The sequence below is a fragment of the Mustela lutreola genome, chromosome 14 (assembly GCF_030435805.1).
Source record: "Mustela lutreola isolate mMusLut2 chromosome 14, mMusLut2.pri, whole genome shotgun sequence".
Lineage (NCBI taxonomy): Eukaryota > Metazoa > Chordata > Mammalia > Carnivora > Mustelidae > Mustela > Mustela lutreola.
The window spans coordinates 4,032,305-4,047,870 of NC_081303.1; the positions used below are offsets into that span (position 1 = coordinate 4,032,305).

General features: G+C 40.1%; 1 protein-coding gene and 1 long non-coding RNA gene across 3 annotated transcripts in view; one reads left to right on the plus strand and one right to left on the minus strand.

Annotated features, from left to right (window-relative positions):
• Window positions 1-15,566, plus strand: part of DNM3 (dynamin 3) — a 533,795-nt gene that overhangs the window by 291,310 nt on the left and 226,919 nt on the right. The gene's annotated exons all lie outside the window — the stretch shown is intronic.
• On the minus strand, window positions 7,907-14,158 carry LOC131815275 (uncharacterized). Its single transcript, XR_009347633.1, has 2 exons — window positions 11,476-14,158; window positions 7,907-9,961 (listed from the first exon to the last, which is right to left on the minus strand). It is a non-coding gene; the product is annotated as an uncharacterized LOC131815275 (long non-coding RNA).

The window sequence follows — 15,566 nt, forward strand, 5'->3', positions numbered from 1 at the left end:
CTTCCTGTCCTCTGTAAACTCAGGATGACTTTTTACAAAATCTCGGTGGCTACAGTGCCCTCATGAGCACTTGATTATAACAAATGGAAAATAAATGTGTGCGGTTATAATATTAACTGAGTGCTGGAGACCATTGTATTGACGTAGATGTGTAGAGGGTGTTTGGGCATGGGCAGGTTATTATAGGAATGACCCCTGAAATACAGTAGCGTGATTTAGAAGTTTAAGAGAGGGTTGTTTGCTTAGTTTAGACCATTTCAAGAAAAAAAATGACAAATTTGTTGTTCTGTGGAACTAACAAAGAGACTAATGAGATAATATCAGATATTAAGTGCTCTAAAAAAAAAATAAAATAGGGTGGTGACCTAGAAAGTGATGGGGGTGCAGGGCCCCTGGGTGGCTTAGTGGGTTAAAGCCTCTGCCTTTGGCTCAGGTCATGGTCTCAGGGTCCTGGGATTGAGCCCTGCATGGAGCTCTCTGCTCGGTGGGGAGCCTGCTTCCTCCTCTCTCTCTGCCTGCCTCTCTGCCTACTTGTGATCTGTCTGTCAAATAAATAAATAAATAAATAAAATCTTAAAAAAAAAAAATGAAGTGATAGGGGAAGAATCTTTAGATTGGGTGTTTGGGGTAACAAACATCAGAGCAGAGGCTGGAATGATGATCTGGGTAGAAGATTTTGTTGAAGAACATTCCAGGTAGAGAGAACCATAGCATAAACAGCCCCCACCCCCTCCGCCACCACCACCACCACCACCACCCAGGCCGAGAGTCAGCAAGCCTCCTGCGGCTGAAATGTGAGAGCATAGCGGAGAGAGGTAGGAGATAAAATCAGAGGTACCAGCGGGTGGGGACTTCTCAGGCTCCAGCCAATCATTTGGATTTTATTTCAAGGACGACTGAAAATCATTGGCTTATTCCAACAGGATGGGACATGACTGGATTTATGTTTTAGAAAGATCACTCTGGCTGCTGGGCTGGGCATGATGTGTGGGAAGGAACGGGTGTGTGGAAGGAGCGGAGTGGCAGGAGTAGAAGAGGGGGACGAGCCGTAGCGGTGGTCCAGATGAGAGAAGGTGGTGGCTCATCCTGGTGGCTTGCGAGGAGCTCTTAGTGCAGGTAGCAAACTGATGGGCCTCATACAGCCACACTGCAGCTGTTAGCTACTGTTCCTCATTAGAATGGTGCTCCAGAAACGGGCGAGGAAGTTCTCAAAATATTAATGTCTGACTCACAAATGACCCCTAGCTTCAAATTGTTTGTCGCTGGGGAAGAGCCCTTTTCCATTGGGGCCATCCGCATCCATTCCCACCTCATCATTCCTTGGCACCGTCACTGTCCTCCTCTGCTCCGCTCTGTTTCTCTCGCCAGAGTTCGCCACCACGGCAGACCACCTTTGAGCTTGCCGTCCAGTCGGGAGGGAGGGTACAGGACGGTTCCTCGCTTTCTGCTCGTGTTCAACCAACAGTAGTGTGGGCCGGGAGCAGAGGCCAGAGGGAGGACGCGGGCAAGGGAGGTCAGGAAGAGACCTAGAAGGTGGGGCTCGGAAGTAGTGATGAGGCTCTGGCCCGTTGAATTTGTACCCTCGACTCCCATCTTTTAGCAGCAATGTTTTCAATGCTGCTGAGATTCCATAAAGGTCTTACTGCTATAGTTCAAGTACATGTGGCCGGACCATGCTTCTGTGGGTAACCTCAAAACCCCCCAATTTAGACTATAGCTTGGTGAAAATAAGCCTCAACTCTCACTCAGTGTTTAGAGGCAATTTGTAGTTAAATTAAGTGCTTGTCCTTTGTTCCCATGGTATCTGTCTAATACACACGTCAGCATCACCGTCCCTGGAAATACTGTTCCGGGATAATTTATCTTCGTCAAGCCAGTGCGACACAGTAAGTATCATTACGCTAGTTGTATTTTCATTCATTTGTTCTGTGACAAATTTATCTGCGAATTTTCATAGAGGATTGTTGCATTTTTCTGTGTTCTGCCATCTTCCTTCTTTCTTGCGTAATTAGGTTGGTATGTTTCATTCTATTAACGGGCCACTGGATAAAGAGCATGTTCTATCATATGAATAGATACGATTTCGTGTAACTTATTAAGTCAGTAATAAATATAAATTACTTCCGAAATCTATCCGAGATTGAAGAACAATAGCTTGAACTGTTCTCCAGGATGACATTAGTTGAACAAAAGACCCTATAAACCGTACGCGTGGCACGGTGAGCATGGCGAGCTCTGGGGGCGGGGGGACGTGGATTTGCTATGACAGATGCCAGTGTCGGAACAAGTCCGTCTTCTCTGGGCCTCACTTCTTTGCTTTTTACTTATTGAATGGGGACCTTGGCTGACCAAATCCCCTCCAAGAGATAATCTAGGACTCTAAGAAATCATATATAAATAAGTGGTCTTATAAACTTTCAGGCGTCACATTTATATATTCATGGTTGCCACGGCAAGGAACAACTGTGCCCTCCCACTGAAAAGCCATTCTTTGACTCACACGTCTTCTAATTTCCAGTTTTTTGTCATTTCGTGTTGTGAGATCAAAGATCTGGTATCTGGGTGGATCTTGTTTTGTTTTGTTTTGTTTTTAAACAGAGAATGGTAAAGGTCAGACTCTTTAAGAGGGAACTCAGATCCCATTCCTTCAGTGAGACTTGCCATGCTGCCTCCCCCTCTACTTGGGGTTCTCTTACCACCTCAGCCAAGAATTGGAGGCTATAATACAAAAATGTGATTTTTGTATCATTTGTATCATGTTTATATCATGCAGTAGCATGATAACACTGTAATAATTTTAGGCTAGAGTTGGCATGACTGTAGTGTTAAGTCCCCAGCATTTTTCCTGCTTTCTCCCTATTCTGAACAGCTCTATCTAGCCCAGCCTTGAATTTTAGACAGATGTGTAAACCTTTAAGCATCTGTGCACTGCATTTTTTGAACCATTACTCTAAACAACGATAATGTTACCTGTAATGTTACTGATAAATGAGTTTAAAAGAGAAGTTTCCACCTGTGTCTCCGGCAGTGTTTTTTTCCATGCATGTTATCTTCAAAGAGTCTTTTTAATACAGAGTGGTTATAGGAGACATAATTAATCTATATGTTATCCTCTCCTATCATGTTGAAGATTGGGACTTTCTGTAACACAAAAAGAAATAAACTGTCTTCTTACAGGGTTAGACAGTTTATAACTAATCACCCACGGGGTTTGCCCCAATGTGGCTGACCTTCTGGATCATGGTTTAGTACCCGAGACTTGGAAATTCCCTGTACAAGCGGCCCTGAGCTCTTTTCTAGGGAGTTGATAGGCCTTTTCCTAGTTTCATTCTGCCCGTGTGTGTGCCCCAAGTCTAGGATGATCTCTTTATGGGGGCGAGGACAGTTTGGACATGCAAGCTTGTGCATATGTTCCCTTGTATTTGATGGATGATCTTACAGATCCTTTGATTTCTATCAAAATAATAACATAAGGATATTTTTTAGTACTTCACTAAGGATTTGGGGAAGCAATACAGCCATTCAAACAACCTCAAATAGAATATTCCATACGCTCCACACAGTGGTTTTATCCACGGACACCCCGCTCGGTTGGGTGAGTCAGCAGCGGCTCTAGCCTGGCGCCGGCCCAGCCCACAGACAATACGTCAGCTTCTCTTTCTCTCTCCCCTCCTGTTTCTTCCCTCAATGCTGTTAATCTGGATGGCACCAGACTCGAGGTTCTTCTCCCTCAGCTTACCCACCACTCAGCTCTTCTCAGCATCTAGCCCTACCTTGGCTCCCGCCTCCCTTTTGCGCACTCCAACTGGCCAAAGTGCTCAGCCAAACCAGACGGACTCCGGCCAGCCTCGCGCTCCCTAGTTCGACCGTCCCCGTGGCCGTCACTAGAATTTCCCGCGTCCTGAAGGCCAGCTTTCTGTCCGGACGGTAACCTTGGTGATGATCATTGTCATCATAAAAGTGAACATTTGTTAGTACTTGTAGTTTCCCAGGCCCTGAGCGAAGTGTTTTATTGACATTCCCCATTTTAGAGATGAAGACTGGGGCTCCGAGAGAAGAATCCAGGCGCTGCTCAGCGCTGCTGCTGTGCTCTTAACTGACCGGACATTTCCCAACAGCGTTTTCTGAACAACCACATAGCGGACACTCCCCTAGGCACTAAGGATAAAGCAGTTAGCAAGGAACTCATGGTACCTGCCCTCATGAAGGATATTTACGCATAAAGAAATGGGACAAAACAAGCAGGAAAAGCGCTCAGGTGCAGATTCCAGGCTTTGAAGAGAATAAATCCAGGGACGCGTTTGAGTTGCAGAGCACCTGGGACGCGGGTCACAGCCTGGGCGGGACTTGGAGTTGGGTGGTCAGAGGCTCATGTTAATGTCTTGAGGCAAGACTGAGCCTAATGAGTTGAGTTGAAGAAACTGAATGAAGGCCAAAGAGAGCACAGAGAGAAAAAAGCTCCTTAAAGATCAAGGATTTTGACCTTACGAATGATGAGACGCCTTGGAAGTTTTTAAGCTGGAAAGTCACATAATATCTGAATTTTTTCCCCAGATCCTTTGGGTTGCCTTGTAAAGAAGGGATTGAGGTGGGGAGTGGGTAGGAAGGTCTGGCCATGGACTGTGGAAGACATAACAATAGCTTGGGCTGGGTGGGTTGAGGGAAATAGAAGTGGGTGGATTTAAGAGGTTATTTCAGGTGGTGAAAATTGACAACTCATCAACGTAATAAGTAGAGACGGAGTGTTCCTGCTTCATCGTAAGCCTCTTGAGACCAGGAGCCATGGATGTATTTGTTGTTCTACCACCATCGAACATGGCATTTGCAGGATAAATATTGGTTGAATGGAGATGTGATTGAGCAAGTAAATAGATGCAACCTAATAGTTCCTGATGTCCTGTTGCCTCTGGAACCTAAGCCAAATTATTTCATTATATTGTAGACTTATAATTTGAGGTAGATTGTCTTAAAATTTTCTTAATTTTCGTTACTGAAGGTTAACGGTTTTACATTTTTTTCCTCTGACTATAGCTTCTTGCACTGAAGATCACTGAAGCAGAAAATAAATTTCCTAATGTTATTTTAATACACTCTAAATACCTTTTGTACAATTCTTAGGATTTAGAAAAGGGCCAGGTATAGAATTAAAACAGAAACTATCATTTCAAAAAGGGCTTAGAGCTTATATAGTTCTACATTAATACTTTAAATCAGATCTGGAATAAAAGGATGGCTTTTATTTAAAATATGTATAAAACATGAATTTTAGAAGAATAGGATATTCTGATAAAGGGAGAAAAAAAGCCTTATTTTTCTTAATATCAATGAGAAATGTGTGAATGATGGTTAAAAATCACTGAAGGGGATTGCTGTATGGTAGCACACAGCCAATATTTATTCTATTTAAATCAACATGAAGATCAGAATCATTATGGAATACTTACCTACAGGCAAGAAGCATAATGTAACAGAAATGCTCCCAATGAAAATGTACTAACCTTAGACTATTGAAGAAAATCCGAAGTCTGCGTTGAAAGAAGGACATTCCTTGGACTCTTAAGACATTCCAGGCCTCATTTTTGTGGGTCGAAGTATTTGGATAGCTCGATAAGGAGATTATATAATCCCCTTATAGGGATGTTTACGTAGTACTGTTTTTATTAGGTAGCTGTGACAGATGACAAATGTTAACTTAAGTCCTAGAAAACAAAATGGCAGCCATCCCCCTGAATGGCCAAAGCTGTGGGACCAAGACCTCCTAGAAATCGTCAGCTCTTTCCAGTTTCACTTATACTTTCCCGAGTCTGCCTGTTCCCTGCTCAGTCCCTGTGTTCCCTGTGATGAGGCGCTTAGCATTGACCTTGTGAACACTATTTAGTCTCCCCGTGAGTCGTTTTAGTCAGCCAAACTTAGATTTTTTTTGCCAAACAAAGAAGTCCCAATAAATATTGAACTTGAAAACGTTTATGTTACTTAAAATTCTTCATGACTGTAGTTGTGTTTTTTCACATGCGTAAGATATGTTACGCTTTTTAATGTAGGACTATTTCATACAAACATTTCCACATTTTGGTGTTATCCAAAGACTTACAACTTTGACAAATATGTGCAACAATCCATAGTGGCAAAAACTATTTCAAATTTATGAAAAATACTCAATAGGCTCAAACCCACTCCCCTAAAAGTATTTTTTTGTCCCACTCAAAAGTTTATTCTGGAAAAACAATATTATTCTTTACCAGAAGAGCAAAATTTTAAAATGTGCTTCATTTAATGAACTTAAATATGTATAATATTCCTCCAGGCATTTTTTGAAAGTGAAGTGAAAAAAAGGTAAAACCAAAATGTTAACCTCACATTTTACGGGAGCACTATTTGAAGTGGTTTTTCCTGGAGTGGCTCTCTTAAGGGTGACTCTGCTGGCTTCGATTTCCCTTTGGAGTCTGCTGGGGTAGAACAGTCTTTACATTCTGACCTGCTATCATGTCACCCAGAAGGGTCTCAGGTACTGGGCTGGGTCTGCCTCGCAGGGTCCAGTAGAACAATCCAGATGTGGACTTCTGTTGACAGTTGCTGCGGGTTATAGAAAACATTTAACACTGGGCGGTACTATGTAAATATTTCAGGAGACATTTTTGTATCACCTTCCTGTTTATATTTTATGTTTTCTGAACTATTGTTTAGTACTCTCTTTGCCAGTCATGGGACTTTCATTTAAGGGAAGAAACTTCAGTGTGTTTTTCAGAAGTATATTTTTGCAGAGGCCCGATTTCCTAAGGCCAGATCGTTAAATGCAAGAATTTAGCCTTAATTATATTTTTACTTCGCGGTTGTGCCCAATCTTTTTCCTTTTTTTTTTTTTTTTTTTTTAAGAAACTATAGTGTCAGGTCTAGTAAAATAGCCCCAAATCCTAGAAATTTTTAACCTCGTAGGATTTTTAGCCTTAAGACTAAATCTTTCATTTTAAAAATGATCTGAATAAAAATAGGTTTTTTTAGTCCAAACTATATATTTGAAATATTTAATTAAGTTTTGAAGAAACCAGAAAATTTTAATGTAGTCTTGTGCTACGTTTTTGAAGGTTCAACCACAATCTCAAGAAGAAGAAATTAATTTTAAATACTGAAGTTAAAACATTTTAGTGAACCAAATCAAAGTTGACAGTTTTCTAATTTGATCTGTCTCTCACCTTTTTTACCCATCAGTGTGTAAGCGTTCATATACACAAGCTAGCTCTGATAATTTCTCCCCCGTTCACAGTGTATAAACTGAGGCTTTGACACTTCCTCAAGAGATATGGTAAAGTGCACATTGTGTTACCATCGACCGCTTTCCTTGCTCTTTTTGAAAATAATCACATTCCCCAAACATTTCAAGAGTTTCAAGGTTTACAGGGAATGGGAGCATGTATTCCAAGTGAATGCATTGGCCTGGTAATATCACCTTTAGAACTGTAGTGTCATCTCTTCTTAATTAAACAGTGACAAAGTAGTAAGTCTTTGTGTATCAGTAAGTCTTTGTGTACACTTGGGACTATCGAAGCTTCAATTCCAATTTACTGTATATCAATAGAGGAGAAGCCACTATTCTAACACATATGAACATTGTGTTCAAAATCCTCTTTTCACTATGTTTTACCCAGACCCAAACTGGTAGAGTTTATTAAAACACATGATCCCCTGGAACATTATCTCTTGCCTTGTTTTCTTGTCTCCCTCTCTCTTAAAAAATCATGAGCTAGAAAACCAAACTTAGTTTTTGCAGTAGAACTATTAGAATCATTTCTTCTCTGTCAAGCGTAGGACTGAAGTTATATTGTTTTGTTGTATTGCTTACAGGGTGCTGCAAAGCTGTGTACAATTAATGTCAAGGGTAGTAATTTACTGACAACACTTAGGCAAAGAGAACATTTTCAGAAATGGGTTTTATTATATTTCATCGGCACCACTCACTTTACTTTTGGTGGGTTTCAATATTTGAGTCAAAATATAGTAATAAAATAGTACATACGAATTAAGTATTCATCCAACAGATCCGACCCCCAGGCCCCCACACCCCTCACTCTGGCCACAGCTCTTGGTGTGGATGCTGCGGCGTGAGGGCTGCTCGTGCTCAGTGGCTGCTGGTCACTCAGGCTGGGTTGCCGTGTGACTGCCTGTCTGTGCCTGCTGTACAGGTGAGCGCATGTTCTGCACAGCAAGTGTAGACAGGCAGACACATGGCAACTCCGTCCAGCCAGGCCCTTGGCTCCTTCGGGTTTCCTCTGCTCATGGGCAGACACAATCAGTCTGTTTTCCAGATTTGGTGATTTGGGAGGGTGAGGGGGAAAGGGAGAGAAACACACAATAGAATTAAACATTACGACATTATGGAACTAAAACAAGTGAGACTTTTGACTTTATTCAGAAAGTACACTTTTACATCGGTTCCAAATGTGCTAACATGGAGAATGGTCGTAACTGAAAACTCACATTGAAATTTTAAGGAAAAAAACAAAAGAAAACAGGAAAAAAAAAAGATTAAACACAAGGTTTATTCTTAAATCCAATTCCTAGTAGTATTACTGGCCCCACATGCAGTCAGAGTTCAGAGTAATTGAACCAGATGTTTTTCCTCTTCACAAAAACTGCATATTTTAATACTGAAGTTAAAGATAAAGACTGTGTTTATACATGTTTCTTGTGGTAGATAAGTGCCATAGCCCTGCCCATGAAAAAGAAACTTGTCATTGACATGGAAACGGCAGCCATTTTCAAAATAATCAATGAGCCCAATGTCTTTGGCAGTTCAACCAGCCAACTTTGGTATCAGATGCTTTGCTAGTGGGATTTTTACAAGGGGGTGGATTTTTGCCAATACGTCATAAAACAGCGAGAACGTATTTAAATTTCTCACGTTCTTTTTAATGCAAAGTTTTTAGTTATGGGTGTGAAAACCAAAATAAGAAGCAGTTGTGAGCTTACTCGCTCCTCTTCTTAATTAATTATAGCGCCATACCAGGCATCAAAAGGGTATAAACTAAAAAGTTGTTTCCCACAGTGCTGTTCAGAATATGTTTTGGACATTGGTAGTACCACACAGTTGCAGAATAGTTTCTTAAACATAGGAAAGGAAACCTCATTTGATATCCAGAGAGTAAAACCAGACCCCTTGGAAAATTTTCTTATAATTTATGTAAGAAAGAGTTACTGGTGTTAAAAACACAGATAGAAAATGTAATTCTGGTGGCTCAAGGATAATCCTACTGGCTATTTTAGTATCAATGATCAATTCACATTCATAGAGGTATTTAATAAATTCCCTTGCCCTTTAAAAAACAAAACATTTAGATAGTCAAAATTCCAGTAAGTGGGATTTCTTCAAAAATAAAACAAAACCTTATTGTCCAAGGAGTGTGGAGTTTGGGACTTTTTCCAAAGAATTTTGAAGAAAACGCGTAGTTATTTCCCTTTAACTGTAAAATTCTGAGAAAATAGCAAACAAACTTTATGGAGAGGAAAATGTTTTGAAAGGCTGAAAAAAATGCAGTTTTCTACACGTCTGAACTTTTATGCATTGATTAGATATGGTACAGTTTCAACAAAGAGCTGATAAGAGCAATTTTCCATTTATTTGATTTCAAGAAAATAAATGTCTGATTCTGTTTCTGGTCATCATTCTGAGTAGAGAACTTTCTTTTTTTTTTTTTTTTTTTGTCCTAACAGAATCAAAAACATCAGTAAACTTGGCTGCTATTTAGATAATTACAAGGTCAGAGTATGCAAAAACAAATACCTTACGAAAGTATTTTGGTATTGGTACTGCATACAGTGTAAAAGAAGATATTTAGAGTGATTCACTTACAAAGAGTATATTGGTGGAAATTAAAAATTACTGGGATTCTGTATAGCTTTCCCTCTCTCTCCCATAAATAATCTGATCCCGTTAACTCTGCTCAATTAAGGGAATGATGCATGCGACCTGAAAATAGAAAGAAATATTTGTGAGTTTATATGCTATATTTTAATATGAAACAGTTCTAGTAAATCAAGATGACCCCAAAATATTTGAGCCTGAAAATCCATAGCCTTTTTTCAGGGAGAAGAAAATCTTGCTGAAAAATGACTGCTCTACTCATACAACTTTTGGAAAATTTTTTTCTAATGGCTTTTTAAACTACAGTTATAGTTGTGAAATATACATACTTCATAGTTATGTTGAACCTGCCCTCAATCTTGTTAAAAAGACAGAAGGCTGAAAAAAACATTCAAGACTCTTTTTCCATCTCCCAACTAGAGTTAATATCAATTCATTATCACTTAAAATACTAGCTAAAATATAAAAGAGCTATTTCTGTTATCACACCATGTAATTTTTGATGTGATTATTATACCTTATTTTCTCTTGTCTTTTATTTATTATCTTAAGGAAAAAATACAAGGAAAGAATTATCTTCTAAATCCTTTACAGCAAAATTAAACCAAAACAACTTCAGGAAACTGGCTGTCACGATAGGTCAGGATATTCAAAATGAAGATTTAATTATTTTCCTTAATTTACTTCATTAAAACTGATAAAGCTTTTAAAAAGAGACCTTCAAAACCTTTCAAAACTTTACATAGTTTACAGCACACTAAGGTGAAAAGAAAGAAGAAAGATAGAAGAAACCAAGTAAGAAATTTTCTGTCTTCCCTGAAGATTCCTCCTTTCAGGTTGGAGCCTGACCCTCTGGTTATTTTAAGTTGGGGTTTCTGAGTGATGCCCCCTTGGTTATTATTTGGACATTATTGTGATGGGTGAGATACTCTCCTTAGAAAAGAGGAAAATGGATTGTTTTTAGGGAGCAGAGCTCTTATAGAGTAATTGGAAGTTTGGGCTTCTCTTTAGTAAGGATGGACGCTGGTGGGGAAGTGAACTGTTTCACATTTTCAAGTTGTATTTTCCTCTTATTTCCTTAAAAAAAAAAAAGGAAAAATTCTTTCATTAGAAGCTTTACGCCTCAGCTTTTTCTCACGGCGTGAAAAGCTTGGGTGGTCTATAAGGCGAGAGGTGGGGGGAGACAGTATATTTTGGTCTTTTAAAAACATAAACACCATTATCTATGCCGAGAGTCAGAAATGCCAAGCCGGAAGGACGTTAACCTATTGACTAACTGCAGGAAAGTGATCAGTGTGAAACTTTGTCCCACTGTAAACAATGTGATTTCTTTGATTTTGAGATCTGTGGCTTAAAAAAGGGAATGGGGTTTGAAAAATGTTTTATATCAATCCTCATCCAATTAAGAATTGATGGTGTTGAGGCTGAGGCCCTAAATTTCCTTTCTCTTGGATGCCAGAAAAAGTTTTGCTTTTATCTTTGTACCTAGCCTACTTCACCAGTCATCTACGCACTAAAATGAAAAATAACTACTGAGCTTCTATGAAATGCAATTTGGACAGGCCCTGCAAGCATTGTTCTCTTTCTGACGATGTACAATATTTAATTTTAATACTTACGATCATATCCAAGGGTAATTTGAGTTGAAGATGTCACTGTTGTTAGTTTCCTCTGGAATAGATCCCATGACCTCTAAAATATTTGTATATCTCCTTATAAAGTAATATCAAAATAAAGTTAAACATTGCTCTAATTACCCTGGAAAGAGAGCAGGTTATTTTACGATACATGTGTATTCATGCTGGGGTATAGCCCAGCGTATGAATGGCCATCCTATCCTGCCTTCAGTCCACGGGGCTTTATAAAGTGAGCTTTTACTTTTGAGCCTGAATTTAGCCCATCCGATTTAAAAGTAAGTAGGATTTCTTTTCATTATTTAAAAGTTTGCATCAAAATGGCTTGTCGGGACTCCACCGAACACTTGTAGGCACCCCTAGGCTAACCCTCTACAAATCAATTCTTAAGGTTCCCATTCCTGTACTTATGCCAAGGACACCATCGGGTCCCCTCTATCTCCAGACTAAAGTTCGTCCTGAGGGAGAGAATTGGTGGGCGAGCAGTGATAGTTTCTTACAATCAGAAAGGCCATTTAATGTAAAGAAAGACATTTAAATCAAATATACATGAAAGGAAAGCAAGCTGTGAAATTCTGTCATTTATAGTCTAAAAAAAATTTTTCGGAAAACTTTAAACATTGCCAAAGTCTTTTATAGCTACATTTCTTCTTTAGTAAGTGCATCAACTAGTAAAAATGTATTTCTTGAGAAAATAAGCTTCTGTGATTACCTCATAGTTTGTTTGTTTGTTTTCAGTTTCCTTGTGTAAGAGGAACTATGGATATTTTAAATATCTCTTGTTCTATTAAAAATGATTAATATGCAGGCTTCCAGATCACAACAGAAAAAACAAAGGATGGCTTTATCATATCATTTAAGTGGAGAAGTGGAGAAGATGACTAAATAGATATCCTTGCTTTTTTTCAAATAAAAAGTATGAATAGAAGAGATAGCCTATATGTTCTTTATACCAGTTTGGGGATGATCAAAAGGGTAGTTTAAAAAGTAAATCGTTTTCACGAAAGATAACTTGGGGAAACTTTTTTGTCATAAAATGTTTCACAAAAGAGAACTTGTTACAATTTTTAGATTGTTACAAAATGTACCATTTAGAAAAGGATTTGTTCAGGAACTGCTGTAATTTTAAGGAATTTAAAGGAGGACAAAAGAGAGCTCTTCATTTTTTCATAAAAGCCTATAGAACAGATGTTTTCATTATATAAAATAGTTCTATAAAATGGAGGTTGAGGGAATTAGGGGTGAGGCAGTAACATTCTTCCAGAACTTTCTTTAGGAGGCCCACCTTTACAGTGCAGCATGGATCACGTTGCAACCAGACTTTCTCTGTTCTTCTCGCTATTGGGATTTCATTCAGCTTGAGGGATTTCCTCCCTCCCACCTTCTCCCCACCCCCCTTCACCTCCAGGACAGCTGGAAACGGACCAAAGAAAACTGTGCCTTTGTTTACAAATTCCTTTTTTATCAGCGGGTTTCTAGACAAAGTGCCTTATCATTTTAAATGCTCGTGGAAATAGCAGCATCGTAAAATAGCAGCGGCATGAGGTCTCCGCTGACCAGCAATTATCAACCATTTTCAGATTAAAAAAAAATAAAACTGTACCACAGAGATACGTAGTGGGGTATCTGTAGACAGAGGTGTCTGCTATTCTCCGACTTAATCAGTTGCTGACTCACTAAGTTCTGGGTTGGCGCTCTTTCTGGGTCAGTCCCGTCTGCCTTGTCTGGTGGGCAAAACCTTGGCAGCCTCTACTTTTATTGTTAGATACTACTATTCCTGGTATTTATAGTATATAGTATGTAAGTAAATTTTCCCAAAAAGCACTGTTCGGATAGCATTTTACAAATAGCAGATAGTCTTTACTTGGAGGCAAAATGGATTCAATCCTGGGATGTTAAAATTTCTACTGCAGCCCTTACTCAGATAAGTTTTTAGGCCCTTGGATTATTAAGTTCAACAATTAAAAACCAGCCTCATTAAATTACTCTGAAGTGTTTCGAGTGTTTTCATGTTTCGGTTGGAAGTGGGAAAATCTTTGAACTTAAGGAAATACTTGACGTATGAGTCTTCAGAAATCAAATAGCATACAATAAATCGCTCTGTACCCCAGGCTGCTCCTCCCTCGAGGGTGGCCGCGCTGCTCCCCACCACACGGAGCCCTCCGTTTCCCTCGCAGGCCCTTGGCTCCCCACCTCGGTTCTCCTGGGCACAGACCAGGTGAGCACTCAAGAAGGCCTTACCCACAGGTCTTCTTTCGAGCGGTCCTTTCTCAGCAGTGTCCCCGAGGGCTTCTGGGTCCCTAGTGTGCAAAACCTGTGAAGAAAAACACTGGGCGTGAGATTTGAAAAAGCAGACAAAAGTCTTCTCCTTGGAAACAGCCACTTTGGTCCCCGGACGTCCACAGCGTTGCTCTCCCTTGCCCAGTCTAACCAATGTGCAGACTACTGTACAACGGCATTGTCCTGAACAGGTAGTCTGAACACTGGGGCGACGGAGCAGGATCTCCAGAAGCTTCCATCTATGCACTTAAAATCCTCTCCCGGTCTTTGGGAAAAGCCTCCCTTCCTGCACCAGGGGTAGCTTTCGGCTCTCCCCCCAGAATTCTGCTGCACTGACTGAGACACACTCAAGGGCTGTGATTTCCAGTCTTGACGTGGCACATTTGCTGCAGACTGGGGAACTGGCAATGAATTTAGGACCAGGAAAAGGGGGAGGGCTGGGCTGGAGAGTCCATATATGGGATGATGTCACCCTGGGGAGGTTTGGGTATGCGCGGTGCCGCTGGAGAGACCGCTAGGATCGCCTGCTCTCAGACATGGGTCTGTGTGTAAAATGGTACCAGATGTTTTAGTGTAATGTTAAGCAGTCATTTCATCTTCAGGCCAGATTTTTTTCCTCAACTGGGCAGGAAGTGGGCCTCAGTATGGAAAAGCTGTAAAAAAAAAAAAAAGAAAGAAAGAAAGAAAAGAAAAGAAAGAAAAGAGTCGAGATGTACAGTTCTGCTGTGGCCAACTGAAAGTGAGTTAGTGTAGAAGTACAATACAAATCTGCTGTCTGGTCCAGGCTAGAAAAGTAATTTGAAGATAGAGGGTAGATTAAAAAAAAAGAAAGAAAGTAAACAAAAAGTTGAACACTGGAAGTCAGGGCTCATTTGCCAACTCTTTGGAGCTTTCCTGTGGTACTTTATTTTCTGGTATTTCACTCGTCAAAAAGGGCAGATAAGTTCTTTTTTTTTTTTTTTTCCTGTCTCTTTCCCTCCTCCTCCTCGTCTGTTGGATCTGTCAGCGGCTTGCAGGCTGCTCTAGACTTGAACAGTAATTATAGCAACTTCCTGAAAGTGAAGCCCCCATGAAAAGTCTGGAGAAATGTTCTTTGTCATGGCCTCTACATGAGTAATTAGTTCCACATGTGGCCTTCCTCGTTTCCCTCAGCGATGCTGGCTGGCTCCCCGAGTGCCGTGCTGTATGGCTTGACCTAAAGAAACTTTCAAGTTTCTTTAGTTTCTTGCACTACGAAATCCCGACTTCAGTCTTCTAACAAATTGCCTCTGGTCGATCTGTGCTCTTAGGTACAGCACTCTTCTTCACTGGGAATTCTTGATTCTGTGTGAAGATTTTATTTTATTTTAATGGAATGCCACTGCTTAAGTTTTTATCTCGAGTTAACGAAATCTGTTGAGATTTGCCAAGTACTGCTTGACCAGAGGTTAGAACATACCAGCCCACTGGCATCTCCTCAACTTCTCCCATTGTTGCTGTTTTCAATTATATACGCTGTTGAAGATTCTGGGTAGACGGCCCTGCGACTGCCCCCCCCTCCACAGAATTCTGATTAAAGTTCGAGTTACCTCAAACAAGAGCTTGATGAATTGCCCTTCCAGAGATCAAAATGTGAGAAAATTCCTAGGTAGCTTCCAAATATCATTTGAGTAGCCAAACTATGAAACTCAGTAATCTTTAAAGAATTACAGCTAAAGCGGTTCATTTCTACTGGCCTTATGCGATACTTATTAGAAGCAGAAAAAATCTACCTCTTTTAAATATATTGGGTTGAATATTTCCAAAAGCTTCGAGTG